This window comes from Armigeres subalbatus, chromosome 3 (assembly GCF_024139115.2).
Source record: "Armigeres subalbatus isolate Guangzhou_Male chromosome 3, GZ_Asu_2, whole genome shotgun sequence".
NCBI classification, from domain to species: Eukaryota; Metazoa; Arthropoda; class Insecta; order Diptera; family Culicidae; genus Armigeres; species Armigeres subalbatus.
The window spans coordinates 425,697,369-425,718,697 of NC_085141.1; the positions used below are offsets into that span (position 1 = coordinate 425,697,369).

The 21,329-nt window shown below is 38.0% G+C and overlaps 1 protein-coding gene across 31 annotated transcripts in view; it reads left to right on the plus strand.

Annotated features, from left to right (window-relative positions):
* The window catches only part of LOC134227416 (plasma membrane calcium-transporting ATPase 1), a 239,585-nt gene that overhangs the window by 152,262 nt on the left and 65,994 nt on the right, over positions 1-21,329 (plus strand). Inside the window, exon 1 of one of the 31 annotated variants that reach the window (XM_062708871.1) lies at positions 834-852. The exons of the other annotated variants lie outside the window; for them this stretch is intronic. The gene's annotated coding sequence lies outside the window, so the exon portion shown is untranslated. Of the gene's footprint in view, positions 1-833; positions 853-21,329 lie in introns of those variants that run through there. 31 annotated transcript variants of the gene reach the window in all.

Below are 21,329 nucleotides of genomic sequence, written 5' to 3' on the forward strand. Positions count from 1 at the left end.
TACCGTTGATTAAAAACGCGCCAAATCAATCTACACACGCGCTCCAAGAAAATGCACAAAGCTTAGTATGTTTGGATAAATCATTGACTGTTTCCGGATATATTTGGTCACCACCAGCCTTGGTCATGTTTGAGTCTAGTAATTAATAGGACATCCAGCTGCTAACAACATTATTTTATAGAATAAAAGATCGAGCATTGTGAAACGTTTTTTCTCCTTTGCACTAGGTACTAACTAAATGACTCAGCTCAGTATCGGCCACGGTTTTGTCTCTGCTCTGACGTCATTTTCTCATTAGTATTCCTACGCGAATAAATGTGAATCATGATTGGTTGATCGTCACAGTATAACAAGTTACGGCGTCTGTTGTTTCGGTATTCCGCCTCTGGTTGGTAAGTTTTCGTTTCCAATCAGCGACGAACGAATGCGTCAATTCATCTTTCACCGTGCAGTGCCAGTTGTCGGTCGTCTCGAGTCGCGGTCCGGGTATTAAAATAGACTATTTCAACACGCGAAATTTTCGTCAGTACACCGAAATTCGCGGTTCGACCGAACCAAATTCACGATCAACCGCTAACCTTTAGGTGACAATATGTTCGCATCTTGATCAATGAAGTTTGGGCGGTTATTTGTTTTCTAGTTCAACCATGACCAACCCAACAGTGGCATTCCTTCAGTGTGTTCATTTGCGATTCAATTGCTCGCGTATGCGATCTATGACTACCGTTGCACCTTCGGGAGTAGTGTGTCATACAACAAACTAATAGCGGTGTGCATTCGCAGATACACGGGCAGACGACGTGCTCTGCTGTTGTCGCGACGTGAGGTCGATCGGCGAGGTGCAGCCCCCGGGTGAGTTATTTCTTTTCAGTGAACGACGAACAGATAGTAGCTTGCATACATGCATGAGATAGGCAAACCGGTTCGCCCCTTTGGCGAGGCGAGGAGGAATTCTTTGGATTGCAATTAAACGCTAAATAGCGCGTTTGTTACGTACTTGACGATTCGCTGAGCACTCGTACCACTTGAGAATAGACGAAAATATCAAATTGTACTCACTTGCAGAGCTGTTCGCTCACAGACGGCAGTTGATACTGACGAGTAGCAACATTTTGCTCTCTGCAGGGGCATTTCTGTTTTTTTTCTTCCAATTCTAAAACACCAAAATCGAAATCGAAACGGCTTCAGATGAATTTGAAGTTGTGTAATCAAGTGAACAAAATAATTTGCTTAATTATGATACTTTCTTATCTAGTTTCATTGAATTTTAAATTCACATTCTAAATTTATTGAAATCCATTTTTTTTATTCGCCCTAAGGATTTTTTTCTCGATATTTTATTTAATGAAAAAGCTGTAGAAATGAGAGAATTTAGACAACATGCAATGATTAGGACCGTAATAGTCAGGTAGGGTATCTGTTTGAAAATAGAATAAAAACCTTGTCTCGCTGGGCACCGCTCTCAGAACCATTAGCTGATAATGGGTACCGGTCGTGGCCGAGTTGGCTTAAAGGTTGCGAACCGTATCTGGCCAGCAATTGCATTTGCTACCACCGCATCAGTGGATGATGCTCAGTCAGTGTAGTGTTGTGAATATCGACCGTTCATCTAAATGGAATAGTGACACAAACACGACGTGCTGGGTTTCTAAATTGCCGAGTCAAAACAAGTAACGTTCAACTGTGTTCCATTCGCTGTGCAGTTTGTTCGGTTTGAGGAGGTGGTGGGTGCCATTTTCGAAAGTCGCGTCGCACCTCGAGCCGTCATCGTGTCTCTTCTGCTGCACGCTGCAAAACGTAAGGGCGCCGTCGTAGTGAGGCGACGCCTATGCGAGGGCGAAAGTGATCAGAATCAAACATTTCTGCCTGCACTGATGGTGTTTACACGCGTTCCGCGTGGTACTTCTCGCGTCACTGTGTCATCGGCCTAAGGGGTGGGCAGTTTGCAAACAGTTTGAGAGTGCTAAAAGTCACAAACGTCCCACAGCTACACATGAACATGTAGCAGCGAGGCGAGACTGTCAGTCGGTATGGGCCGCAAAGTTGTTTGTTGTTGCGCTCTTTAGCCGGTGGCGATTCGCACGCACATTCGGCGGATAGTTGTTCCGCTGTAAGCTATTTCGAGTGGATACGACGGTTCCACTTTTGGTGACTCTTGGAAGAACTTGATTTGGAAGTGCACGAATTCGGATTGGCACCTTTTGCGGTTGACGCATGTGCGAGTTTGTGTAAATTCTATGTTTTGGTGTTTGTGTATTTGCGCTGAGAGTTGTGATATGTGGGGTCTTCTATAGCTCAGTGGTATGATGCGCGGCAACAAGGCAGACAATGCGGAAGTTCCGGGTTTGAATATTTTATAAGATTTTTTCAGTTGGAAAATTTGTTTGGTCTCTATCCAGATTCTCTATTGGGATATAATTCTAATGAACATATTGAGGAGTATATACGAAGTTTCAGTGTAGAGGTCCTACTATAGAGGGATATTGTTGGTTCAATACTTTCATTCTATCTTGAAATATTTGTTAAACAAGATACAAATGAAAATATTCATAAACAAATATTTCTTATTTTATTTAGTCGCAACATACAGTCTCACTGTAATTAGAATGTAGGCATCCAACTTTAACCCACAATTTTATAAGGCCCAAGCACTTGAAAGTAGCTTGTAGTCGTGTTAGTCCAATAACAATCACAAAGTTGTATAAGGAAGACGTGCAACTGTCTAATCCTTCTTACCGACCGTATGGCGTATATTGAGTTAATCCGTTTTTATTATAGTCCTAGCGCTAGGAACGACCTGTCAAGGACAGTCCATTCAGTATCCAAAAATGGTCAACCTAGCTGCATGCTCGCGATTCCAAGGTCACAAATCTCATCAATCAACGTTGAGCAACGTATCTGGCGGACATGCTTTGTGATTGCCGCAAGGCAGCTGAACTCAAACGAAAAATCGACTTTTGTCCATTGCCTTGACAAACATCTGACATCATAAAGTGGTAACCAACTGTACTGCCGTTCTATTCATATTTGTACTTTTGTTTACATTTGATTAATTCTTGAGTCAATTTGTCCCACTGATTTTTGAATCGAATTTGAGAAATTTTTCAATACTTTTGGTATCTAATGGTACATGGCGGCTGCATTTTTCAGTAGAATAAACTAACTTGAATTTCGATCAAACGTAGATAACGTAGCCTTGAAGGTAACTGAAATCTGAACTGTTTCACATTGGGGAAGACAATCTGCTTGAACAGTTTGAACATGAAAACTTCGAGATTTATTCGATTTCATTATGATGCACGGCCTTCCTTTCTGCCTTTCTCGTATACTAAGTATACTCTAAGACAAAACTTTTGATAGAAGGCTAGGAGACCTCAGCTCGACGAATTGATGTGATGTCTATTATGTGTGTGTATGTACGTATGTATGTGTACAACATTTTTGGAACTTAGCATTCGCCGAATTACTCGCAACAAGTTCCATTCGACGGGAAGTGGCTATTGAAAATTTGCCAGATTGGACTATGGGATCAGAATTTATGGTCAAAATACTATTTTCTATGCGCAAAACACGCTAAAACACTCACACATATTTTTTAGATTTTTTTCACGTGAAAGGCACCAACACCGCTAGGTGTATTAATAAGGATTTTTTTTGCTTTTTTGGAACGAATATACTGTAATTAATAACATGAGAATAATGGTAAAGTGTCATGTTTTTCTCATTATCATTAGTCTATGCTGAAATGCAACTTTTCTAACGCAACATGTTGATAGTTTTTTCTCCTATTTAATTTTTTTTCATGAAAATACTCAAACCTCATCCAAGATGACCGCAACCAAGGTCACTAATGGTAAAGTTATCCTACTCGTCAATTCGTGTTTAATATGACACGAGTGTAAACGCTATTCGCAAAATCAGTAACTCTCGCTCGTGAAACCACAATACCAATACAGCTAAAGTAGTTACGTCACATTGGGGATCGTCTGCATCTTGCTCAGAGTCGATCATGGAAGAAAAATCCCACGGCGAAAATTGTCTGCCGCAGCAAACTTAACGACGTGCAAGCTTCGATCACACGTTTTCAGTGCACGAATGGCTGAAAAATATCATTTAAAAAAAATCAACACGAACGTCACCATTGCTTACGCAAATCGAAACGCTAGACAAAACAGTGATACAAAAAAAAAACGCGACCAGTCTAGAGGTGCGTTTGGCTAAAAAATGCATCAATATTTCACCATCTAAACATGACCATGAAACGCACAGATAAAATAGAAAATCGTCGCTCTGAACAAGCTCATACCAGACCTGCTCCAATAATAACACATCCACGTCAGAAAAAAAAACTCTTCGTTTCACTTTTCCATCGCCAAAATGTTGCGTCCACCAGAAACTATACGAGCATGAAAAAAAAAATGCACGGGCAGAAATCACATCATCATCATTTTCACACTTTGTATTTGCGTGTGAACCCAATCACGTGATTAAGCAAGAAACGACAGCAGCAGGAAGCAGTCTGAAAAGGTGGTTTCTTCGCTTGGGAGCATTTCTAAAAAATCCTTTTGAATGATTTCCTTGCAAAAACACCCAGGTGTGAAAGAGATTTTTATGACCTTGCGTGATGATACAAATGAATGGCAGGTCTGGCAAGTACATTATTCCGTCATAAAATCTTAAAACAGGAAATATGTCCCAGTGTGGGGATGTAATGCCAATAAAAAAAAGTGTCATGCATTTAATTTTTATGTTAAAAATAACAAATTTTAATGATGTATCAGGTAGTTCGTTTAAAACCTTTAAGTTGATTTATTTTTCAATTTTTTTATCGTAATTTATGTAACTTTTGTAATTTTTTTCGGGTGAGACAATTGTTCTTTTTACCATCAATATAAAAGTGCCAACTATTGCACCGATTGGACGTTTGAGATAAAGAGCTTCTCAACTACTAAATCGTTTTTTTAACAACATGAGCTATTATTTTAGATTGCCATAATCCAAATTCCATGCATTTTCATAGCGCGATGCGGCTAATATTTAATAGACAAAACAGTTCCTGATATGCAATTTTTAATGAAAATTTGAAAAAAGGCTAAAAAAATTTGAACGAACAATGAATAAAAAAAATAATTTTAATATACTTAATAATGGTCATTAACCAATTTCAGGACATTTTTTTCACGTATGTTTAACGTGCACATTTGTTTTATTTCTTACTGGCCAAAATTAGTATAGAAAAAAAAACTGAAACCGGAATAAAAATATTTTTTCGGATTTTTTTGGCCGTCCAAACTGTTGTGGAGTACATACCCTCGAATGTATCAGAAAATATGTCTGGATACAAAATGTCCTATACTAAGATGTTTGTTTAAAAAAAATCCATAAATCAATCGAGGTTTGAATAAAGGTAAACTATTTCGGAGTGTTCAAAACGTCCAGAGCTCAGGACATGATCTACCAAGTCCTGAACAATGTATCAGTGCATCGATAACCATCCCAGCCGGTTATTTGAGCCGATAGGATTTCACTCATTCATTTCATCAAGACTCAATGTCAACTCGTGGAAGCATATGTAGTTCCATACTAAAAGTATGTTCTCGGTGGATCTGCCTTCCGTAGCTGTGCGGTAAGATGCGTGGCTACAATACAAAACCATGCTGAAGGTGGCCCCGGGTAGATGCCACGAACAGAATAACAAAACATGATATGGACTTGATAGATATAAGAGACTAGCTTTATGTACTCGGCCTTGCTCGGAATTGATAAAACCAATTGGTCAACAGAGTAATTGTGTTTACTTATTCATACTTTATCATTTGATTAAAAGAAGGCTTTTGGAAACATTGACTGATTTTGAAGAAGGGATCGTGGGTTTGAAAGGTCTTATTCCGGGCAAACGTCTATTTCTAAAGAAGGAAAAACATTCATTGATGTCATATTCCGGGCAACGCATATTTTTAAAGAAGGGATCACACCCACCATTGCCTTATTCCGGGCAAATGCCTACTTTTAAAGAAGCAATCACATCCACCATTCAGAAGGAAACACATTAATCATTGCTTTTCACTGGGCATACAATTATTCCGATGAACAACAATACCCAATCCCAATACCCCCCCTCCCCTCCCATTCCAAAAGTCCCTTCCAGCCTCTCTATAATAGTTTCCTTTGGGTAGGGATTACGTGTTTACGTGTTTGGTTTGAATTGACCTATGCGATAAAAAGGTATACTAAACTGTTCGTTTAATGAATATACCCTCTCTCTCATTTAGCTATGGCACTCATACCCAGTCTGATATAGTCTTCCTTAGACAGATAATATGGGTTCCAAATTTGGTGGACATCGATAAATGGGTTCAGAAGTCAAACTGAATTGATCGATAACTAAACAATACCCTCTCTCCCACACCCTCCCCCTTTTTTTAAATTACTTAACCACATCCACTAAAATCGCTTCCTTAGGACAGACAATATCTGATACAAATTTGGTTCAAATCGGTCATGAGACTCAGGATTTACATTGAGTTGATCAATTGCTAAACAATACCCCTCCCCCCATACCCTCCCTCTTTTGTAAAGATCCTCCCTAATCTCCAATCGTCGTCTCCTTATGACAAAGAATTTGTGTTCCGAATTAGTTTGAAATCAGTCAAGGGGTTCAGAATTTACACTGAGTTGATCGGTAACTAAGCAATACCCCTCCTCCCACACCCTCCCTCTTTTCCAAAGAGCATGCCTAACCCCCGATCGTCCTCTTCTTAAGAGAAGCAAATTGTGTTCCAAATTTGGTCGAAATCGGCCAAGGGGTTCAGAGTTTTCACTGCGTTGATCGATAATTAAGCAATACCCCTCCTCCCATACCCTCCCCTTATCCAAAGAGCATACTTAACCTCCCTATCGTTCCCTCTGTAAGATAAAGGATTTGTGTTTCAAATTCGGTTGAAATCGGCCAAGGGGTTCAGAATTTACACTGAGCTGACCGATAACTAAGCAATACCCCTCCCCCACACCCTCCCCCTTTTCCAAAGAGCATGCTTAACCCCCGATCGTCCCCTTCTTAAGAGAAGGAAATTGTGTTCCAAATTTGGTCGAAATCGGCCAAGGGGTTCAGAATTTAAACTGCGTTGATCGATAGTTAAGCAATACCCCTCCCCCCATACCCTCCTCCTTTTCCAAAGAGCATGCTTAACCCCCTATCGTTCCCTCTGTAAGATAAAGAATTTGTGTTTCAAATTCGGTTGAAATCGGCCAAGGGGTTCAGAATTTACACTGAGTTGATCGATAACTAAGCAATACCCCTCCCCCCACACCCTCCTCCTTTTCCAAAGAGCATGCTTAGCCCCCTATCGTCTCCTTCTTAAGATAAGGTAATTGTGTTCCGAATTTGGTCGAAATCGGGCAAGGGGTTCAGTATTTGAACTGCGTTGATCGATAACTAAGCAATACCCCTCCCCCCACACCCTCAAACCTTTTCCAAAGAGCATGCTTAACCCCCTATCGTCCCCTTTTTGAGATAAGGAATTTGTGTTCCAAATTTGGTCGAATTCGGCCAAGGGGTTTAGAATTTAAACTGCGTAGATCGATAATTAAGCAATACCCCTCCCCCCATCCCCTCCCCCTTTTCCAAAATGCATGCTCGACCCCCTATCGTCGTCTCCTCAAGATAAAGAATGTGTGTTCCAAATTTGGTTAAAATCGGTAAATGGGTTCAGAAGTTATGCTGGAACATACATACAAACATACATACAAACATACATACAAATATACAAACATTGAGTTTTATATATATATATATATAAATATAAATAATAATAATAATATAATAATATAATATAATATATAATAAAAAGAAGAAGATAGAAGATAGAAGATGGAAATAGATGGAAATTTTGTATTTTTTTCGTGGGACATTTTCATTTCTTTATGGAAAATTCTTCTTTTATAATTGCTATTTTTGCTTTTAAAAGTGCTTATTTATTTTTGTTTTGTGGAAAGTTCTTAATTGTTTATCAAATTTTGTTTTATTTATGGAAATTTTATATTTATTTATTGCTCATACCCTCATACCCTGATTTCTTTATTGGCAATTTCCTAATTGTTTATGGAAAAATTCTAATTTATAATGGAAATTTTATTTTGCTGCCGGCTTTTTCCAATCTGCAGTAAATTGTGAATAACTTTTAAACGTATAGAGATAGAAGGTTGCTGTTTTCTTTTTCAGCAAAGTAGTTTGTTAAATTTTCCATCTTTCTATGTGTGTCAATTTCCAAAAGCATTATTATGGGTACCCACTTTTTAGTATTAAGGTGATTATAGAATGAAGCCAGAAATCGGCCATTTTGTAAACCACGTGCTTTTCCAATATTTTTTTCAAGGGCACGAGATGAAAGAACCATAACGCGTATGGGGCTGAAATAATGGAAGATCGTTTGCTTAGTTATGCTGAACAATCATAATTTGAATTTCGGCACTGTACGAAAACTATTACGCCAGATCTGGGCTTTTGGAAATGAATGTAGATAAACGTGTGGTGAATTTGAAATTCACCACGGGCTTCATTCTATAATCACCTTAAAATAACGAAATATGTAGAAAAATCATCATTCCAGGGCGGAGACGAGCCAGCCAAGGACTGAAAGTCTCCTTAATAAAGATACAAAAATAAACATTCCAGGAGATTTGAAACATCATTTAAAATATATATACAGGTTGTTGGAAAGAATGATCGGGACAGGCAACATTTTGTCAAAATTCAAATGTCCATAACTCTGTGAAATATCAACTAACGATATTCCGAATTGTTTGAGAGCATGTTGGAAGTGCCATTTTTGGTCGCTTATATTTTACCTATGAGTGAATTATTAGCCCTTTTTATATATTTTTGTTGCAGAAACTGCATCTTAATTAATCGTTCCAATAGTTAGTAATACTCACACAAAACCCAAATCGCGTTTTCAATAGAGATTAATAAAAGTAATTTATCCATGTTGAAAAGAGGAAGGCCGGTTTGATTAATTTGTTCGGAAATTTTTGCTATATTGAAGGAATAAAATCTGAATCCAAGCATTCTATGAAATATGATATTTGAAAGCATTTGAAAGGGCCCAGGTAGGAAACAAAAGTTGATAGAATTTCAAAGGTTTCCATTTAATTTTCCATTTATTAATTCAAATTATTGGAACAATCCCTAGTAACATTTTGGTTTTATCTTCTTCTTCTTCGTTGGCATTACATCCCCCACTGGGACAGAGCCGCCTCGCAGCTTAGTGTTCATTAAGCACTTCCACAGTTATTAACTGCGAGATTTCTAAGCCAAGTTACCATTTCTGCATTCGTATATCATGAGGCTAACACGATGATACTTTTATGCCCAGGTAAGTCGAGACAATTTCCAATCCGAAAATTGTCTAGACCGGCACTGGGAATCGAACCCAGCCACCCTCAGCATGGTCTTGCTTTGTAGCGGCGCATCTTACCGCACGGCTAAGGAGGGCCCCTTTTGGTTTTATACTGGTGTGTTATTATAGAGAAAATTATGGTCTTCAAGAGCGTTATAAAACTTAAAACGTTACTTGGGATGGATTATAGAAGCTACAAACTCTTTTCACTAAAGCTAAAGGTCTGTTCAAATATTACGTAACGCAATAGGGGTGGGGGGTAGATTAATGTTTGTTATGATTTGTAAAGCAAAATATAAGGGGTGGGGGTCCTTCGAAATATTTTTACGCGTAACAAGTTAATTGCATAGAGAAAAAATATTATTTAATTTTCAAAAAATATTGAATACATATCTTGTAAAAAGCATGAAATATACAATACATAATAATGTATTGCACCGTTCTTCAAGTTATATCAAAATTAAGATCTTTTTCAAAAACAGCATTCGTTACGCGTTACGCATAGGGGTGGGGGTAGTTCTGAAATATGTTACGGATTGTTACAAAAACAACGTTTTTCGCGTTACGTAATATTTGAACAGACCCTAATACAAAGTTAGAAAATGCAGTACGGGCCAGTTTTGCTGTTAGTAAGATTTTGGCAAAACGAATGAAACCTTTCCAGGACGGAGAACTTGTTAAGAAATGCATTTCGGTTGTTGTTGACATCGTGTTCTAAGGAAACAGCCTCCTTCAGTAGCATTAGTTTGCGCGGATCACGGTGAATAGTAAAAGCTCTCGCAGAAAAGTTGAAAGCTACTTTACGTGAAAAAGACGCCTGCTTCATAGTCTCGAAAGCGATGGAAATACTGACGTGAAAAACGTGGCATGGTTATTTTCGAACAACAGACAAATTGGCAGCTTTATTCTTAATTCAGGGAACAACTAACGGGGAAACCCTGAGGGTTGTTAAAACCTGTGAAAAAAAAACTTTTTTACTCCTTCGAAAACTTAAGTGACCTTTCGATTGATGGAGCACTAGCAAGGAAAGGAAAGGAAAGGCGGACAGGAAAGAACAATGGCGTTGTGACAATTCTAAGCAAGGAAAGGCAATCATATAGATATGGTGATATTTCCCTGCCTTTTCCACCAAATGAATCGATATTCGAAAACGATCAATATTCCTGAACTATTGACGCTCGTTATTAAGATAATCGACTTTATCAACGTTAGGGAACTCAGCCCCCACCAACTATAAATGATGTTAACGGAAATTAAAGCCGAATACGGAGACTTGCTGTATTATTGCGCATTTAATGCTTGAGAGATTTTATTCTTTTCGAAAAGAAAATGGCACTATTTCTACAAGATAAAGGAAAACCACTGCGCGAGCTGAAAGATCCTGAATTGATGAGTTAATTGGCCTTTTCTAGCAGATGTCAATGAGATCGGGCTTGGTAGTCATATGGCTACTGCTTCTGCCTCATACGCAGAAGGTCGTGGGTTCAATCCCAGGGCCGTACCATTGTCCTACTTTGTATCTTTCTCTATATTTATCATGTTCTAGCACTCGCTGAAACTGGAAATGGACTTCCATACAGTTTCCCAGTGTTGGTAAAAACTCAAAATCTCAAAACTCATGGATGATTCAAATCAAGCGTGAGTTAAAACGCACCCAACTCAGCACCTAAAAACTCATGGATGAGTTGAATCATCAATTTGAATCATCGTAGGTTTTCTTTTGTTCTCCTTCGTTAAAAACAGTGAATTGACATTTGTCGCATAAAATAATAGACACTCTTCCATGAATAAGCAATAAATTGCCACCAAATTGATTTCAAATGCGTTTTTAAACCAAAATGATTTTTTGGCAAATGAGTGAAATGATGCGTTTCAGCATGAAAAATTCAAGCGTGATGCATTTCTTTAAAATCGCAGGCGATTTCGTTCGCACGGGAGCGCTCGTTGATTGAGATTTATGAGTGATTTTACCAACACTGCAGTTTCCATCTCAATTCCTATACCTTCAACTTGAATATTCTAACAGTAATCTGCTAGAATTGGAAATGAACTGTAAAGCGCGTTTCCAAACATCCAATTAGAAATTCCATCAGTTGCTTTCTCCTATCTATTACATTGGCAGCTCGTTAACCAAGACGGACCTCTGCCTCTCGAACCTAACCCAAAAATTCCAACAAATTCCGCATGAACTCGTGGCAAGTGCAGAGGTATATTCGGCTTACAGTGGCCGAGTGATTGCATCATCATTTCCTCCCCCTTTCCTACTTTGACTTGCATTCTGACGGCGCCAGTATGACCTAACAAATGAGATCACTAGTACTTGTACATTGAAGATGTGAGCTAGTCCCAAGCAAACATATGTTGGTTCCCTGTGCAAGAACAGCTGATCTGGTCATAATAGAGTAGCAACTACGAGCAGTCAATCAAGCTCAAGCTCAAGCTTTTCTAGCAGTTGTCAATGACTTGAACATAAAGCACCTTGGCACAGTGGGATTCTGAAATCTGGTACATTTCTCCCGTCCTGTTGAAAACAGTTCATGCAAATCTGTTCAATATGCTGGTAAAGTAACGAAATTTCCATTTTTTAACATCCGGTAAACGGTGTGAATATATCGTCGAAATAAAAATAAACAAAAAAATATTGTTTGAAAGCAATTAAATCATGTTTCATTTTTCTAGAAAATGCAAAAAACAATAAATATTTTGAAAATATTTAAAAAGTTATGTGCAAAATATTTTCTGGTGAATATTAAAAATTGGCCCGTGGCTTGAAAAGATTGGGCAGGCCTGCACTAAACCAATCATATTTTTGACAACAACATCATGAAAAGCTCTAGTATCTGCAGAAAATATAAAAAGGGATAATATTTCACTAGTAGGAAAAATACAATCGACCCAAAAAATGGCATGCCCTCAAACAATCCGGAATATCTTCGGTATCTGGCAGTCTGGAAATAAATTTGATCCAGCTTTCCAAAACTAGATAAATTTTCCCGTTAAAAAATATCGATTGATATTTCACAGAATAATGGTCATTTGAATTTTGACAAAATTTTGCCTGTCCCGATCATTCTGTCCAACCCCTGTAGACGTAAAACATGCTTAATGTAACTTAAAAAACAGAAGTTTTACATTAAGTTAAAACCCTAGATAAAATGTGAAAATTATGAAATGGAAGGGTTTCATTGCAACCTTTCCCGATATAGGGCCTAGGGTGTATTCATGCACCTGGCATGCACAGCACAGGAAAGCTTTCAATTATTAACTGTGGAAATACTAGTAGAACGCTAAGTTGAAAAACAGCCCAAGTTCCAGATGAAATGTAAAGCCGTTGAAGAAGAAGGCGAAGCGTTGAAAAAAGGCAATGCTTTCTTTAAATGAACGCATCTGGCCGGTATAAAGCGAAGTGAGGAGATAATGCTTTCATCAAATAAATTCGTTTGCTCGGTATGTATCGGTACACTGGGTTCAGTGTACACACTGAAGATGTCCACAAGTAGTGGACGAAATACGTATATGTGTAGACACGTTAAAACAAAATAGTGGAAGTAAAAGGAAGATAAAAAGATTCTTTTATGCCAAGGGAAGTTCAACACGAAAATTTCCTAGACTGGACCGGGAATCGAACCCAGCCATCCTCAGCCGCGCATCTTATTATTCTGAGGAAACACCCACTTCTTAAAAAGGGACATATTTACCATTGCATTATGATAAGAAACTTATTTTGGAATGTCATCACTTGTCATTAGACGAGTGCGTACCATCCTATTTAATTCCACCACTTTATTGCTTTTGGCACCTTATTACCTTTGACAGATACATATTTCGACGTAGAATTTAGTTTTATTGAAACATTGTTTAGTTTTGTGCAATCATGTCTTGTAAATTCCTAATGAGGCTGCAGTTTTGCGGGTTTTAAATATGGGAGTCACATGACTTGGTACTTTTTTTCACTCATGGACCTACAAAATCGCTTTTTTTAATTATGATTTATGAAAGTACATTAAAAATGAACACTATTCATTAGGTTAACTCGAAAGTTATGAAAAGTCGTATTGGCAATACAGGCAATACATGACAATATATTTCACCTTCATCAGCTGATATTTCATACTCATTTTGAGAGAACTAAAAATGAAAGAATGCAACGCAAAGTTTCTTATTTCGAAACAGTGTTCACAATCCACATAGTCTTCTTCAATTCTGAAGAAGTGTTGGCAATCATTTTGTCGAATTCGCGTGAATTTCGAAATGTTTGGGTCAACATCTACAGATGAAGTGAAAGATGTCATTCAGGGATGTCGAAAACATCGATGGCAGACAGGTATGTCAAAATCTTCCTCAAACCGAACAATTAGTAGGTTTACTAACCACGCATAAATTTTAATAACTCCATGCTTGAAATTCAAATCGAATCGGTAACTAAAAAGCGTTTATTAAACATGAATCTGTGAAAACAACAATGCTCCAACTGAGGATACGTCCCGTATATATAGAAAGATAAATCACTTGAGCCGCTATTTTTCCAAAGATGTTTTCAACATTCAATCCTTATCTCACTTTTGCTTTCCGCTTACCTTGAACCGCACTTATTCGTTCAATGAATCAAATCCACCAGACAGCGTGACAAGAGGACACTTTCAGTGTCGAGACATGCCATCCCACTTGCGAATTCCTGTCGAATCTGCGCACAGGTGGTTCCTTCTAGATAGGCCGACCGCTCGGTTTTTCTTCTCTCCTCCCTCGCCAACACGAACCGTTTAAGCCAGCCGGCAGCTACTGACAGTCCTAGCGAAACGATCATGTGCCCGACGGCGATGGTAGCACCGCCGCACCACTGACGTCCAGCTCGCTAAATTAGCGTCACTAATTGATAGATTTCTTTCGAAACCGAACAGCGGCACTGTCCACTACCGGTCATACACTCGGCTTCGGGCGGGAAATGAGGTGTCAGGAAAATTTCCTCATTTAGCTTTCGGGTGGTGTCACAGACAGGCTATTGACCAGCGAGGAAAATTCAAAATAAAAGAGTTTGACAAGCAACAACACTCGTACGGGATGTTACCACTTCTGAGATGGCACTGTCGAATCGAACGCGCGATTTTCCCAGAAGTCAGCTGTTGTCGGTAGGTACTGGGGCGTTCGCAGAGATAACGCAAGATTGTATACAATGGAAAGCAGCTTGCACCCACGTAATCTGACAGTGTGCTGATATGTTTAGATAATTTGTATCTGCATTGTCGCGGATATTTTAAAAACTTCCGTCACATCTGCAAAACTTTGGTGCAATGTTATCAATTGCTCAATGAACATTGAACACTGATTGATGGAGGTTACAGAATTGGTGGAATATTTTTTGTAAGCGGAAGGGATGTGTTGTTTTGCTTTTTTGTACCCGAAGGTGTACTGAAAGGCGTTAAGTTGTAGCGCAAAAACGATTTTTGATATCTACTCAGATCAACGAATCGAGCTAATATCTGTACGTCAAAGTCAAGCATAAAAACGTTCGACGCGTTCTTATTCAAAGTAAAATAAAAAATGTCGTCAATATTGCGAGTGGAACGTAATGAATACTGTTTTTATTTGGATTTTAAATATTTAATTTTAAGTAACCTGCTTTTTCATTTTGTTGACATCGTGGTTGGTTACGATGGAACGAAAACTAAACACCTCAACAGCAAGGTTCCATTTTCCCATCAATGATATTTTTCATTGTCTAATAAATTCTTATTGATTTTTAGCGTGTAGTAAAGAGAAAGAAAACATTGGCACTAGGTGGATAAATCGGGGTTTTAATTTAGAGCATTGTAATACCCACGTTGCGTCAAATACATTACTTTGGATCAGGAAGACATACTCAGTGGTCTTCAATTTGAAGCCACAGCCCAACATACTGTAAGAGATGAATAGCAATCGAGCAGAGTGATAATTTTTGGGTAATAAATAAAACCAAATAGGTTACGGTTAAGGTTAAGATTTTTTAAATATTTTATTTTGAATTTAATCCACATTAAATGTGATGAGTTACATGTATTGCTGTATAAAAACTGGAATCATGTAACTTGCAGCACTTTTGCAACTCAATACAAGAGAAATATTATAAATGATCCCGATCAGCAGAGGGTAATAGATTTATATCTGAATTTGTAATTCTGTTACAACATGTTTTTATAAAAGAGGTTGTTATAGAACATGTACCATTAGCAGGGCTGGTAGCGAATCACTTTTAAGTGACTTGGTCACTATTTTGATAAGAAAATTATTTTGAGCTTTCAGTGGAATGTCCGTATTCCGTACTTGTCATAAGACGAGTTCGTACAATTCCATTTAATTCCACCACCTTTGACAGATACGCATTTTACAGTAAGACCGTCTTCAGTGTCTCGTACTTGACTCAACTCTTTTTGAGTCTAGTCACGACGACTCTATTGAGGAAAACAAACGGACTTTGCAAAAGCAAGTTGCGGACCAAGTGCAAGAGGTCAAGGAGAAAAAAAAATGCTTGAGATTAGGCTTCTTTACAAAAAAAATTAAAATATGACGCTGCGCAGCTCTATTTTGCTAAGGAGGTTGTTCACTCAGTTCATTTTTACTGTACTTAAGGTCAATTTTTTCTCTGCTTAACTCCTATGCAGTACGCCATAGGTTGTTGGTTCAAAAAATTGATTCTACTTCCACATGCACAGTCAATTCTGTATCATGTTCAGATGGTTCATGTATCATGGTTTTATTTTATTGAAAATTCAAAATTTCCTTCGACAAGTCACGTCAAGCTAAAAATCTCAAATCCTTCATTTTAATTTATTATTCAACTGCTTCATAATTTTTACTAAATATGTTTTCATTTGAACAAAAAAAAACTATAAATATTGGGTCTTTGTCACTATTTTGAACGGCATTCATCGCTACTAGCCCTGCATTAGTTGTTAAAATAACAAAAATTATAACAAAATGTCTTCCAGTTTTGACAAAATTGTTACTAAATATGTTTTCATTTGAACAAAAATATAACTTTATGTGTTACATCAGCGGTTCTCAACCCTTTCAAACTTGCATTAATTGAGGTACCCCCTATTTTTTGCTGTAAATGAAAATAAGCGTAACTCACGAGATCCATGAAAAATGGACCTGAACACTAACGGGATATATGGCTCTCCACAAATTGGGCTGAAATTTTCATCATTCCGTGAAACTTTCTAATTCAAATTAAGTTTATACATCAAGCTTCCAAATATCTTGAAAGTAGGCTTCCGAGCCTCTTGAAAGAAGGTTTCTGAACCTCTTGAAGGGAGAGTTTCAATCCCTTTAAAGGCGGCTTTTCAGCCTCTGAGTCTCTTTAAAGTAGGCTTCTAAGCCTCTTGAAAGAATAATTTCGAGGCCTTTGAAGGGAGGTTTCCTAGCCTCTTGAAAAATGGCTTCCGAACCTCTTGAAAGGAGTTTCTGAATCTCTTGGAAGTTGGCTTCCGCACCTGTTGGTAAAAGGCCACTGAGCCTCATGAATGGAGGCTTCCAAACCTCTTTAATGGCGGCTTTTGAGCCACTTAGAAGGAAGTTTCCTAGAATGTTGAAAGGACGCTTCTGAGACACTTGAAAGTACACTTCCAAGCCTCTTGAAAGAAGGCTCCCGTGCCTCGTGGAAGGAGGAGAGTCTTCTGGGCCTTTTAAAAGAATGCTCCTGACCCTCTTAAAAAGAGGCTTCCGAGCCATTTAAAGCCTCTTTAAATGGAAACTTCCGGGCGTCTTAAAGGAAGCTTCCGGGCCTCTTGAAAGGAGTCTTCCGGGAAGGAGGAAGGTGGAAGGAGACTTACGGGCATCTTGAAAAAAGACGTCTGGGCCTCTTAAAATAAGTCTCCCGAACCTTTTGAAAGAATGCTTCCGAGCCTCTTGAAAAGAGACTTCTGAACCTTTTGAAAAAAGGCTTTCGAACCTTTTGAAAGAAGCCTTCCGAACCTCTTGAAAGGAGTCCTCCGAACCTCTTGAAAGGAGGCTTCCGAGTATCTTTTAAGGAAGCTTCCGAGCTGCTGGGAAGAACATAGCAAATTGTTTTGAAAATTCATCGACTTGTAAAATTGCATTCGAAATTCAACTGAATTTTACAATTTTACAATTTATATTTATTTCGATTGAAAAGAACAGTAAGATCGATTGATTGTTACGCCTTTTTGCATGCTCCAAATATGTGCATGAAAATTCATTAAAAACCACTGCTGTGCTACCTCTCAGCCGTTCTTACTTCTTGGGAATGGAGTGTTCGAAGCATAACCGGTTATGCATATTGTCGACTGATGAGTATTGCCTAGTACCATGAATAATGTTCCTGAAATCATGAATTATAATCATGGTTTTATGAACTGACCTGATTCATGATTTCATGATTTTTTGACGTAGGACTACGTCTGTGTTTTCTATATTGGGGTACACTTTACGATTGCGAAAATCGGGGACCGTCACGAAAATATGATAGACTTTAAACTTTAATATCTAAGCCGTTTCTCGATGGATTTTCAATTTTTTTGGACCATTCGATCAAGGATGAGTCAACGCTTCTTTGTATGAAAATACTGATTTTTAATTATTTTTATCAAAAATTCATATAAAGTTTGGAAATAGGTAAACTAACCAATAACGTACATGCATCACTAGCACAGACATCAAAAATCAATCACTTGCGGGTTTGGATCTAATCCTCAGTTTGAACAAGATTTTACGCATAGCAGACGCATCAAAGCGATCGTAGCGGAGCGGACACAGCATCACGGAGGCGCTAATAACATTTTCAAAGAAAATCCATCGCATTGGTGGTGGTGCTCGATGTGTTGCTGCAGATCATTCAACCTCAACGAACCAGAATTTCATATGAAGAAAAGGTTGGCACTGTGGCGATCCCGCACCGCCAGTGCCGATGCTGAAAATTTATTACAAATTGTGGTGTCAGTTAGTTGGAAAGGAACATTGGGAAAAGAAAATTGGTTCTTCTCAGGACCAACATTTTATGAAAAGAAAGAGTTAATTGCGAAAATGGACTGTTTCGGTGGCATCGGGTTTGGTGTGGTAGCTTGGTTGTTGTTAGCGATCCCATCCATTAAAAGTCACTACATCATCTCCCTCCGACGCGCTATCAAATTCGTTCTTTACGATTGATCTCATAACCAAATTCAGAATCTTGCGAGAAAATTTCATAGGATTCTTAGAATTTGTCATTCTTCGAACGGTCCGTTGTCTGCGGAATCCCGATCGAAATGGCTCGCGCGCGCCGAAAAGCAGCTTTCTTATATCTAATGAAGTAATTCCGTTAGCCCCGCCCCTTCATTAATCTTTATGAGTGCACATTACATTAACACCCATATCAGATCACAAAGAGGCGGGGCTTACGGGTTTAATTTATTAAATACAAGAAAGCTGCTGTTCGGCGCGCGCGAGCCATTTTGATCGGGATTCCACAAAGAGCGGTTCGACATTTAATGCAGCGGAGCGGACACAGCAGCACGAAAGCGTGGGGTGGCAGTGGCAATGCGAAAAATTTATTCCAAATTTTGGAGGCTGAGCGAAAAATCATCAGGTGGCGATCGGACAGTTTCAACGCAAGGTGCCGGCAAGCGTTTGGATGCAGTTAGTTATTAGAAAGTCGCCTTGCGAAATGAAAAATTGTTCTTCTCAGGACCAACTTTTTATGATAAAAAAGAGGTTATTGCGAAAATGAATTGTTTCGGTGGGATCGGGTTTGGCGTGGTAGCTTGGTTGCTGTTAATGATTCCATCCATTCAAATTTACTGCATCATCTCTCTCCGATGCGCTATCAAATTTGCTAGTTCCGATTGAGTTTTGCATTTTGAAGAAAGTTCATATCGGATTGTCGGATCAACCTTTTGTATAAAGGCCTTTTTGGAGGACATCATCCTCAAAAATTGACGAAATAAAGAAGAAATAAGCAGTGGCGTGAAACCAAACGGAACTATTTTTATTTGCAACGTTTGGTTTTCACCCGCGATGTAAGCGTACGTGGCAAAGTAAGGATTGTGATGTCCCCGACTGAAAGCCAGTTGAGTGGCTTTAGCGGCCGATGAGTCATGTTAATTCCACGGTTAGAGACTCAAAGTACATACAGCTGGGAGCTACTAATCGACTTCTTGATTGAGTTGGCCTCCGAGCCGTTTACTCAATGTTGATAAAACGAGACAAATTATTATGGCAAATACCATCATTTTCGAATAGCTACGTAGTCCTACGTCACCTTTGTGTACAACCCGATTGGGCTGCACCTTTGAGTTTTATTCATGCCTGTGGGTATGCACTTGTTTCCGTGTATGAAATAAAAAAAATACATAAAATCAACAACAATAAAACTTGATGTGTTACATCAAAATAATGATAAAAAACTAAAATTATTTGGTCACTTTTTTCGTCATCGTTGGTCACTAGAGTCACTATTTTGAACGTCATTCATCTCTTTTAGCCCTGCATTAGTAGTTAAAAAAACAAAAAATGTAACAAAATGTCTTCTAGTTTAACAAAATTGTTACTAAAAATGTTTTGATTTCAACAAAAATATCACTCGATGTGTTACATGAAAATTATAAAATATTATTACATATTGATATTGTGTTATTAAAAAAAAAGGAAAATTGAAAAAAATTTGTGTTACAAGTATTGCTATTTATTATTATTACTAGACAAACCTGTCCGATTGTTGTTTTTTTTTTGACCTTGCAGCGTCGCACTCTAGATCGATTTTAGTTCGAACTTGATGGTTTTTTTTAGAACTCAAGAAACGTATTGTTTTTACATTGGTTCCACTTTCCCAGCGAAATGTTTTATCTTTCATTTACATAAACATTACCTTCCCGAGTATTCAAGCGTCGATGGGGTGTGGTCTACATACTGGCCTCCCAAACCGACGTCCATGGTTCGAACCCAGTCTGTCGCACTTTACTTTTTTTATATGAAAGTCATAATTTATAAGGCAACATATTGAAATTTATTCCGATTGCTTGTGGCAAATTTCCATAAGGCGTTTGATTGAAAATCATAAGTCCATTTTTCTCAGTGATAGTCGAATCTGCCCGATCTTGCTCGTGTTGTTTTTTTCTACCTAACTGTCAATCATTCAGTTGATTGCAGCGTCGACCTCTATATCGATTTGAGTTGAGTTGAGTGCTTGATAGTTTTTGTCAAAACTCATGACATTTGTTCAAGTTTTCCATCGAAATGTTATATCTTTTAAAAATATAACATAAAAAACATAAAAAAATAATAAGAATAAAATCTTGAGAAAAAATAATAAGAATAAAAAACAAAACATCATAAATTCCTACAAATAAATTATATTTCTATATTTCATTGCTTGAACTTTCAAATAGATTGGAAGTATTTTATCGGAATCCATAATTCAAGCAAATCGAAGTTTCTCAAGAACCTTCTTGAGTAAACCCGTGTGTCATTTTTTTAAAAGAATGTTTCTGTTTCTAATTTTCTTCAAAGACAACTCAAATGTCTGTAATGCGAGTTGGATAGTTTTTGATATTTTGTGCCGTGTCGTTTTAATATTTTATGTCATGACACTGTATAACATTTACGTATGCGTATCATAATGATTGGTACCATAATAATACAAATCTCGCGCTTAGTTTCATAGGGGCGTAACTGTATTGATCGATTTTTCTTAATCGATTTTATATTTTATTAATAACTCAATTGTTTCAAAAGCTACAACCGTGATTATTGATTCTGGTACAAGATACAATCATCCTTTATCACACCAAGCCATTGAATCGTCGACAAACTAGCGCAATTCGGTACAATAATTAAAAGAAAACATCGACGAAGAAAAATCGATCAATACAGTTACGCCCCTATGAAACTAAGCGCGAGAAATGTTAAGAAAATTATTTTGAGCTTTTTAGTGGAATGTCTTCACTTGTCATAAAACTAGTT